Here is an 8,596-nt window from a genome sequence, read left to right as displayed (position 1 = left end):
CGCGCTAGCGCTTTCGGGCCTGTGTAAGGGGCTGGGTAAGACGCTGTGGCTTCTCCTCCTTACACTCTCTCAGCAATCACGTGGTGGCGTCGGGGAACGAGATTCTGCAGACGCGCGATGAACCAGCGCGGCGTGCTCCAACAAGAGTTCGGGACGAGTAACAGCAACAGCACCTACAGTGAATTCATGGTTTGCTTCACATGCAAGGACGCGTTAACATCGGGCAAGGTGCCCGTGATGAACGCAACTTTAACCCATAAATGCCCAGTGTCCTACACATAGGACGCTTCTTTGATGCACTCTAACATTGCTATTTCTTTAGCTGATGACTAGCGCCACCTACAGCACATCAAGCAGGCCTCATTCTCAACGTGTGCAAGCCTAGACATTGCTTGCTGTTCATGCTGCCACGTGCCGACCACTTTCTCCGGGCAAACGCGTGTTTGCGTGAAAGACGTCATGAAGAAGACGAAGTGCAATGTCGGTGTGCACGTGAAATGTTTCAAGGCTTACCACACCCGCACATAGCACCCCTAATGCCCCGTGTCCTATATGTATAGGATGCCTTGAAAAACAGTGTTACGTTTACCAGGCAGTAAATAAAGAACTCGTGCTTTCTTTTGAGGGTAGAAGTACACTTTTTGTGCAAAAAAAATGTTTGTGTTGTCATTTTCTTTAGTTTGGGCATATATGGGTTAAGTCGTCCCATGCGCTCCTTCGCATCCCCACATGGTTCCCTTTAGTGGGAGATGGTAATTTTTTTCTTTTTGTTTAGGGGCATATCAGAGCAAGCGGCAACCTTCGGAGTTGTTAAATCCTTCATTAAGCTGTACTCTCTTAACACTGCCGAATACACCACGACATCCACTCGCGCCATAGTGTGCCCCCAGCTTAAGAGTTATTACAGCACACATTCAAGCAATATCTTAACTATGCGAATGATGACAAGGAAGGGTCGCTCTTGCTATAAAGGCAGCGTGTTTTTGCAACACATGCCCTTGACATCAAGCGTCCTCATTGCCCAGGCTTATCTGTGGAACAACGCGCACGTGCCAAGGTAGCCAGAGACAGACAACCCTCTCTTGAATTCCTCGAACGAAGAAAGAAGCAACTTGAAACAACTGCCACGAGCAATAACTGTCAACCAGCGGCTTCTGCCAAGTAGAGCAATCGCGGCATGGGAAACTCAGATGTAACTGTCACTCTGCAGTGGGTCACTGCTGTACGGACATATGTTGTGGTCGTGACGTCACAAGAGGCGCCAATATAAACCGTCAGACCAATGGTGCCGTGGACCGCTTATCAACGCTCAGTCTCATAAACTGCTCGTCGGCAGGCTGTGACGCAGCACATAAGACGTCTGGTCAGAACCGACTGAGGCACACTCGATTACCACGCACCTGTACGACCAGCGCTGAGTGAGTAGAGACAAACACACCCCCACCACCCTTTTCTTCTAAACTAAGTGTATCACTTTAAGGTGGTCAGGCTACTTTCCGCGTAAGAATATGTCTTCGTACCACTGCCACTCAGGCACATATCGCACCCTAAATCATAATTAGGTCGCGGTGCGGTGTGCAGCAAATTAATACAAATAAGCAACGTATCACTTTTTTTGATAATTTATAAATGGCTATTCCACTTTCATTCTAATAGCATACCTTTGTGGTCCTCTCGCATTTGACTCCACTGCATGCGTGATAGGTCACGTCAATTAGTAATCAAATGAAATGGACTCTATGCCAAAAAAATGGCCTTCAATACGACGCGTATTTTACGATGTAACTCTTGCGTGTCATAAATTTGGTATCGCTTAAATGCCACTGCTAAAAAACGGAGATCGACGCACGAAAAGAATGCCCCTCTATGTAAAGACTCTTTCCCGTGCTTTTTTTCGGAAGTGACTTACTTTATGTCATATTTGACGTAAGTGCTTGGATTAGTTGGTAGTTGGGATAGGTCTCCAACCAAGTTGGTAGTTGGGATAGGTTGGGATAGTTGGGATTAGTTGGTAGTTGGGATATGTAGTGATCCAAAAGAACTGTCGGCTGCGCCAAATATAATGTTCCAAAGAAAGCAGTTTGCTTTCAGCCATTTTATTTACATTCGTCCTGGCCTCTTCTTCCTCTTCCTCTAGCCTCTTCTTTTCCGTCTTTTCCAACCAGTTCCCTCTTCCCGTGCTTTTTTTCTGTTTCATGGTGTAAATCCCTTATTGTACATTTCCCAACGAGAGAAAGGCTGCTCGCTGTGTAAAGAAACCTAACAAGGCGTACACAATGAACATAGTTCATGTCACGCTGCCTATTTTTTCAGCAGGGTGGCCAGTGGGGCTACTCGTTTAGGGGTCATGTATTAGGAGATTAAGAGGTGATCAAACGCATCGGCATACGGTTAAAATGATTAGAAGAGCACACAGTACAGGTGCTCCTATATATTTTATACACTGCTGCTTTCTCAAGTTGAGCTCAAGTGCTCAGAATACTCGATTACCTCCTCCTTGCATAATTGCGATTCTACTGTGCATAGTTCATAACGTTACTTACATGGTTGATCTAACTTCGAAATCGAGACGCAGTATTTTCTTTAGCTCAGCGAATAACCATGTTTTATGGTCTAACGCTTCTTACAGGAGCTCTAACTCATTCCAAAGTATTGTTTTTAGGTGCACTTATCCTGAACGTCTATTTGTTCGCAACGCTGAGTACGGCATTCACAACCCGATGGTCTCTACTTTTCTGCAGGAAAACCCAAATTCCAGCCATGCAGACGAAAGTGATCGTCCCAGTTCTTGTGACATTGGTCGTCGCTGTGGCGGGTCTCTCGGCGGCCATTCTCGACGAACATGTGGTGTGTCCTGTCGTGGACCACAAGGGCGATGATGTCACGTACTTTCCTAACATCTACAACTGCTCCACATTCTACGTGTGCTCTCAGGTAAGAGTAGCTGCGAGCTTAACAAAAATGAGAGGACCTGTACTAAAATTAAACGCAGAAACTTCCCTTGAGCCTTCTTTCCCGCCTACAAACGACAGGCCTGATCAAGCCTGGCGAACCATCCGGCCTTGATCGTCAGACTCACGGTCCGTGCGAGGGCACGACTATACCTCACAACTGACTATACTTGCACAAACAAAGCAATGCGAGAGCTAGTGTTTCTAAACGGGGTCTTTCGAAACTCTACAAGGGAAGCGAACCTTTTGGCCTATGTGACGATTTTACGCCCTGTCTCAATGCGAGCGTGGCATTGTTCCCGTCTACCCATAATCATATTGCTACTACTGAGGCTGTCCAGCGCAAGCCGCGCGTTTTATATGTAACATATATAGGCGCATGGACTCGCCTACGCAGATGCTGTCACACGCTAACCAGTCATGCGATGCTGTCCCGACTCAAATTTTCGTATCTCATCCTGAATAACAATGTTACACCCGTGCCACACGGGCACAGAAAATGACATTCGGTAGTGAAGGCATTCAGTTCCCGAATGACATTTTTTTCGGCGGAGCTGCTACACGTCCAAACTGAATGACATTTGACTTGATGATGTCGATCGCAGGATCTTTTGTAGTGAGCAATAGTTGAGTAGTTATAAAAAGATAAACATGCGTTTACAAGCTTCATATACCTCCGAGAATAATTAAATGTAGAAATAAGCATATTACACTGCCTTTAGCTTGAGTTCGTTGCTTTGTTTCACGACGTTGCAGCTGACCGTAGCAACCGAAGCCAATACTAGTCCGATCCACAGCGTAAAAAAGAAATTGGCGCCTGTCGCATCCAAAATACAGCGTTTGAAGCGCTTGTGTAAGTGATTAGTGTAAATAAAAGACGTGAAAACTTTATTTTTAGCTGAATAGGATGTCGTTTTATATAACTTAGGTATATCGCACTTCGTCAGCTGTGCCGTCGAGAGTATGCATTTCTCAGTGGAATGAGTTCTGGCGATGGCATTAGGTGACGAATGGCATTTGGGCGAATGCCATTTCGTTCGTCCGTGTGGCACCGCGCGAATGGCATTAAATCTGAAGGCATTAGGACGCAAATGCCATTTTCTGTGCCCGTGTGGCACGGGTATTAAACTGGATTCAAACACCTATATTTCCTTCAACACTTCCAGCGAAACCCGTCGTAAGCATCACCTCACACTCCAAGAACACTTTCGCGCGAACAATACGTTTAGTTCTTATTCTTTTCGCGGTCTGTTCGGGAGGGTAACGCTTTAGCCGAGACGGTGGTCGCACAGCCCACTGTTAACAAATTTGTAAAACTTGCTGGTCAAACCGTGCTTTCAGCAACGCGTTAGCGACGCTATCACTACTGTGTTTACCATTGTCCCTCTGACCTGTATATTTGAAAGTTGTGATGTAACATGGTAAATGTTTCTTATCAATTTGATATTTCATGTGCTTGCCTTTTCCATTCTTTTTTCGTGTCATTATCTTTCTCAGTATTCATATGTTACAGAGACAAAGCTCTCTTGCGTTATCTCTCTTGCACTACATAATACCGTAGCTTAATTATGATTTCTTATCATTATTTTTTGTAACCTTATCTAAAAATTATTGCATATTTTTGCGCACTCTATTGTATTCTTGTGTATACTCTATATAAACACACTGCTGTAAAAATCCCAGACGGGATTGACAGCATTACTTAATAAAAGATAAAAAAATAAATACCTAGCCGCATTGCCGATGCTCTGCTCGCACCGCTGGTCGCTGCTGCCTTATTAGACGGTACATCTTACTTGGTCGCCATTCCAACTGGCAGCGGTGTTGTCGGAACCGCAACGCAAACAAAGCTCTTATCAATCGATAGTTTGTTACTGGAGACCACCGTAGCTTCCATTCTGGAGCTTCAAACTCACGCGCCTCCAGCCATCGTGATCGACAGAGCAGACCCACCGACGCCGTTGCCTCTGTTGGTCACCTGCACCGCTGTTGCTCGGCAACGTGACCCGAAGGTCTTCAGTTGTACAGAATGCACCAACGTTGAATACTCATTTTGACGCTATAGCGTTAAAGAGCTCGCTTCTCAGAAATTCTGCCGTCGGTGTCGGCGTCGTTGGTTGTGAGCGAAAAATCAGCGTTCCCCGTGAGCAAAAGATCGATAAAGGTACAACTAAAGTCAATAATAAAGAAGTTCGGTTCGAATGAGAACAGAACTCAGGTCTACTGCGTGGAAAGCAAATGTTTTACTACGGAGCTACATTATTCCTTAAACGTGCTTCGGAAAAAAAAACAATCTATGAATGTCATATAGTGGAGGGAGTGTCATTAACGCATGCAATATTGCGTGGCACAAGCGCAATGGTGCCAGGCGTCAAAACGTGTGAATTGCGCAATCAGTGGGTGTTTTACAGGCGCACCCATTGCAAAGCGTTAAGGCATATTTAACCATCAGCAGCAGCAAAAGCATCAACAAAGTGAGCAGCCGCGTAGGTTAGCATGTCGCCTTACGGACGCGTAGCGGACCCTTCGATAAATCGCAGAACGAAAAACTTATGACGTAGTGGGCAGAGCGCAACTTTACCTGCAGTTGGCGTTCTAAAATAGTTCGGAATGGCCAATGTTAGGCGCACGGACGTTCGTTTTCTTGCGGCATGCTTGAGGCATGCACCGAGAATGGAAGCGAGGCTAGCAATTGAGAAGGCGATGCGCACGGAGCCCGATCACGCCATCGCGTTCTACCCTTGAAGGCAAAGCTCAAGCGTCTTCTAAGTTTTTCCTCTTATGAAAAGTTCAGCGATCACAACAACTGAGCTGAACCCTTCACGTTGGCCAGCGTCATATTCTATACTACTGATGCTACCCAACTGTACTACGATGAAAGCAACAGAACTTCCGAAACTGGTCGAATGTTAAAGATGTCGTTTTTTGAAGTGTTCGGTCAACCGGTCAACCATTGTCTGCAAGCTGCGTGCTAAACAGCCCAAGCACAAAACAATGTCGAAACCTTCAAGAGTAACACAGAAGATGTAATTGGAATTTATCAGAAACAGTAGAAAGGCACTGATAATCATGCTGCCTTCAGGTGTATCACGCTGGTAGCCTGTCGCAACTTCTAGCGGCCTTGTTCGAACCGCACCACCGATAAATATATATCAGCTTTTTCAATAATTAATGTATTTATTTATTTTTTATTTATTTATTTATTTATTTACTGATACTGTCAGCCCTTAGACAGGGCTATTATAAAATTACTATTATTCATTTATAGGCTTCTTCAAGGTATTAAACTAGTTTATTGTATATTCTGCTCGACGTGTTGTAAGCGTGAACTTTTGCACGCTTTTGTGTTTTTGCTAAAGGTAAGCATTTGAATTTTGAGGAATTAACAAGATACATGCTTTTAAAGCACGCGAATTATTTTCTCTTCCGCGTACATATTGGTCGCAGTCTTCTTCTGTCAGGATGACAAGATCTCCTTCAACTCGTACTCAACATGAGTCGATCTGACCGTTCAGTTCGGCAACCACAGAAGGTTTTCATGCAACATTTCGTTACCTCCACCATTTCCATTCACAGGGACGATATTGTTGTCAACGCAGACGTCACAAATTGGCCTATTGTAAGATATACGATAGTCAACGTGAGAGATTCTGCAAGAAGCACATACTTCAGAAGGAGGCACAAGGCGTTTATTTAAATATCTATGGTAGACATACTCGTTGAGAAGTGTCGCACTGACTCACTTTTGACTCCTTTTTGACTCACTTTTTCTCTCCATGTGTCTGCCAGCATATTGCATATTTATCAACACTTCTGTTTGTTTACAAACAAATCATGCACCCAGAACCCGCTTTGCACATTGACTTTCGAAATTTTAATTGCTGGATATTTATTTTTACGCTGAATTGATATTCCTTGTCTATGTTGATTGGCACTTGCTTCATTTACCTATACTAAGCATGCCAGCTAATGGTTGTGCTTATCCATCCCTCATGAGAAGCTCGTGTACTATTAATATATCGCATAACAAAGGCAATCAGATTTCAGCCACAACTTTCACTTCCTAGAGAGAGGCTCAACAACGTTGCCAGTGCAATAATTTTAGAAGGGGTATCCGAAAGAACGACTGCAGTGGCAAGCTTTGAGGCCCTGTGTCCTTCGGTCTTGATCTAGGTGAAAAAGCTTTATTTCTGAGCCTACCTTTACCCAAATGTAAGAAACTATCTCTCAAGAGGAAGGTATATAACAGCTGCATCTTACCGGTACTTAGCTACGGAGCAGAAACCTGGAGCTTACAAAGAGGGTTCAACTTAAATTGAGGACAACGCAGCGAGCGATGGAAAGGAAAATGCTACGTGTAACCTTAAGAGACAGGAAGAGAGCAGAATGGGTCAGGGAACAAACGGGGGTTAAGGATATCATAGTTGAAATCAAGAAGAAGAAATGGATATGGGCCGGGCACGTAGCACGTCGGCAGAATAACCGGTGGTCATTAAGGGTAACTGACTGGATTCCAAGAGATGGCAAACGCGTGAGGGGGAGACAAAAAATTAGGTGGGTAGATGAGACTAAGAAGTTTGTAGGTATATAACGTGGCAGCAGAAAGCACAGGACCGGGTTGATAGGCGGAACATGGGAGAGGCCTTTGCTCTGCAGTGGGCGTAGACAGGCTGATGATGATGATGATGATGATGATGATGAAACATTTCCCGAGAAAGCTCAACAGGCATTGCCTTTTAACGCAGGGCGTTCCAAAACTCATGGCATGCCCTGATGGACTGCACTTCAACCGCACGGTGAACGTGTGCGATCACTCGTATCGGACTGAATGCGACGAGGTTCGTCTCCCAAAGCCTCTCTTGCCAACTACGAGGCCCCTCCTGCGACCGAAAGGATTATCATCACCCAAGTCGTCAAAGAAATCATCAAGAATGCTGATGACCAAGCACCATCGTCGTAGGCAATAAAATTCATGAGAAAAAAGAAACAAGATGATCTCATGCTGACCTAGAACATCGCTTTTCAACCAGGTGTTAACACCGCCGTTAACCGGTCGTTTAAGAAACCAATTCAGCAGTACATATACCAATTGGTGTACATTTCTGAGAAACTGCGACACAATTTCCTAAGCTGCCATGATGATTTCAAAACAAGTACACTGTTATAACGTGGGCCATTATATTCACCCGTTACCTACCTACATCACCTGTAGCGCTTAGATACACAAAAAGACAAAGACCTTCCTAAACATTTGTATGTTAATTCACAGCTTCGAAAACTCTTGTAATAACACAGCTCATGATCCGTCGTACACGTGAAACTAAATGTGTTCACGGTAATTTTGTGGCGCCGAGACTCCACGGGCCCGCGTGGTGCGAACGTTGTGTTCGCACCACGCGGGCCCGTGGAGTCTCGGCGCCACAAAATTACCTTCGCAAGATACATGGTCAACGAGCCTCATGGAAACGTAGCAGGTAAGTTTCTTTACGGTACGATCCGGCGACGATAAACTGTACCCGACTGGACGCATGCTCAACGTGCGATCGGGCGGTCCGGTACGACGAAACGTCGCCGTTCCGTCTACCGCACCGCCGCGTCAGACATGGGATGGCACGCGAAATAGAACCGTGTGCTTTGCCCTTAAC

The 8,596-nt window shown here is 45.1% G+C and overlaps 1 pseudogene; it reads left to right on the top strand.

Moving 5' to 3' along the window:
* Positions 1-1,348: 1,348 nt before the first annotated feature.
* Positions 1,349-7,941, top strand: LOC119376927 (uncharacterized; annotated as a pseudogene).
* The last annotated feature ends 655 nt before the right edge of the window (positions 7,942-8,596 follow it).

The sequence above is a fragment of the Rhipicephalus sanguineus genome, unplaced genomic scaffold (genome assembly GCF_013339695.2).
Source record: "Rhipicephalus sanguineus isolate Rsan-2018 unplaced genomic scaffold, BIME_Rsan_1.4 Seq280, whole genome shotgun sequence".
NCBI classification, from domain to species: domain Eukaryota; kingdom Metazoa; phylum Arthropoda; class Arachnida; order Ixodida; family Ixodidae; genus Rhipicephalus; species Rhipicephalus sanguineus.
Note: the sequence above shows the minus strand (reverse complement) of the source record. Positions and strands in the feature narration are given on the sequence as shown.